Below are 2,689 nucleotides of genomic sequence, written 5' to 3'. Positions count from 1 at the left end.
TATCTGATGCAAACTAATAATATTAAGAAAGACAGTCATTTTCCAATGCATATCCTCATGATGCAACAATTAAAATTCTCTCAAGTTTCAGGTGAATTGTGTGTTCTTAATATAATGCTTCTTCTCGTAGTTCAATTTTGTGTTAAGAAGTATATCTACAAGCAAGATGCCCCTTCAGAGCTGATCTAAGAATGAGGCATATTCTAGAATGCAACATTATAGACTTTGATTTTTTTCATCTATAACAAGGATATATGATCCTTAATAACTGAATCCATCCAAATCGATGAAGCTATAATTATTGGAACTTGCTATTAGACCTGATGGGGCTGTAATGAACAGTATTCTGAGTATGATTCCAGATTGGATCCTTAAGGAAGGATCCTTAAGGAATTCCTATTAAGGGATCATATACGCTCTATGATGCCAGTAGGGGGTTGACATCCATATGTGGAGGTCTCATGGAGAAGGCTGAAGGAATGATTCTTGCCTCGGTCTGACTCAATTTCCTCAGTATGACATTTCCTATTGAATAGAAAATATCTTTTAGGCCTGGCTTAATACAATTGGCTGCCTCTATGAGTCTAGCCTGGAACTGATAGGAATCTCTCCCCCTTACTGTATAATGTTTCTATTTTCTTTCTATGGATAATTTCTATAATCATGGCAGATTATCAGTATAAATACAATATTAAATCCTTATGTCATAGATTAATCCTGGAGTGCATAGGAGCTAATATAATAAAATACAGATAAAGAAATAAAAGACAGAGTTGAGCTATTTAAAATTTCAGTCCTTCCTAAAATTAATTTGAGAATAATTGGGTATGGATATACCAGTTTATAGGAGTAAATTGTTGTTCTAATAATTATAATGCTAAAGCAGAAACATATTCAGTTTTGCTTTGAAGAAAAGAACATTAGAACATCTTATGATGATCTAAATGGGAAAAGTCGATTTTATCTGGGTTTATTATTACTCCTTGGATATTGAGCATGTCTTGAAAGACATGATCTATATTGCCTTGAAATCGAGTACTCAATATATTAATACATCCCATCCCAGAACTTTTGTTACACTTGCAATTATTTTGGCAATTTTTAAATGAATTCAGGTATATGATGAGGGTCATCATCTTATAAAAAAAGTGTTCCGTTAATAGTTCCCTAACAGAGGCAACTGTTAGAGATTCCTTAAAGACAAAGAAGGGGGGGGGCAGCTAGGTGGTGCAGTGATGAGAGCTCCAGCCCTGAAATCAGGAGGACCTGAGTTCAAATCTGACCTCAGACACTTAATACTTCCTGTGTGACCCTGGGCAAGTCACTTAATCCCAATAGCCTCAACAACAACAAAAAATAGTTCCCTAACAGAATCTTATGCTTTTAAGAAAGGAATGAGTACTTAAAAGGAAATAGAAAATAAGATGTGAAGAGTGAACATTTTTCAATTAGTTTTAATAAACAGTCAAAATAAGATGAGATAGTTATATAGCAAATATTAAATCTGGGTTCAGAATTTTTAAATATTTCAGTTGCTATTTGAATTTGTTAACCAAAAAATAAGTAAATTTTCTGGTCTAGTGATGTTCATATTAGTGCTATTAATATTTGAGCTAGCCCTCTCTATCTGATCTGGTTATGGTCATATCAAATAGAATTGTATTAAGACATATTTTCTCAGAGATTTTTTTAACAGAGAAGGGGATTTCTGCATGTGATCTGAACTAGAGAAACAGATCCATTAGAATCTGCTCGGAAATCCCACTCATTCCGGTATGCCAAAGGAGAGCGCCACCGGACTGTATCAGAGGATGTTTCGGAGACTGGACAACTGTAGGAGAAGGGAGTCTGAACTTTACGATATGATGGACTGATGGAATGGGCTTAATAGATTGTACCATCATTTTCCATAAGGACTGCTTACCAAAGAGGACTGTCAATTTGTTCAATGTTTCTCCCTTTTCCACTCACCATTAACTACCCACTTGGTTTGCATCACCCAAAGAGGACTGTCCGCTATACATCTGAACTGTAGAGATCCCATAGAAAGACTAGGGCTTTTCTTTGGATTCAAAGGGGGAATCTGAAAAATAATTCATTCATCCAATCACTATTAATCTGATATTTTATGCAATTCATATACAGCTAATTAAATAAAATAGGTTCTTATAATAGGACATTATAGCGATTCTCAAACTATCAGTTTATAAAGCTCACTTGCATAACCACAATTATGTTGACAAAGATATGTCCATCCCGTTTCACTCAAATTCCAAGTCTAAACCTAGGATGGATGGGATGCCTTGATTCTTTGGAAAGTCCCCTAACTTTTCACTGTACCTCCAGACCACCCTTTTTTTCACAACATGAGCTGGTGATCATGAGTACTTAGTCACTAAAGATGATTTCTGGTTTACCCATCTTAACTTCTGACTTTCAAGAGGAAGGTCTATCAACTAATGAGATTTTGTATTTTATCATGCCTCTTTTATAGGGTATCCAATCCTATAAATGTATGGTCCTGGGGACCAGGGGCCTTTCAGATTGTGAGAGAGATCTGAGGTCCTCTTAATTAGAAGGGAACATGGACATTTTAATAGTGCCATTGGCTCAGAGCTCTGCCTGAATTTCTTTTACTGTATTGGACAATTTTAAATTCAATAAAAGATACCCATACATATAAGAATAT

Source organism: Antechinus flavipes, chromosome X (assembly GCF_016432865.1).
Source record: "Antechinus flavipes isolate AdamAnt ecotype Samford, QLD, Australia chromosome X, AdamAnt_v2, whole genome shotgun sequence".
Lineage (NCBI taxonomy): Eukaryota > Metazoa > Chordata > Mammalia > Dasyuromorphia > Dasyuridae > Antechinus > Antechinus flavipes.
Note: the sequence above shows the minus strand (reverse complement) of the source record.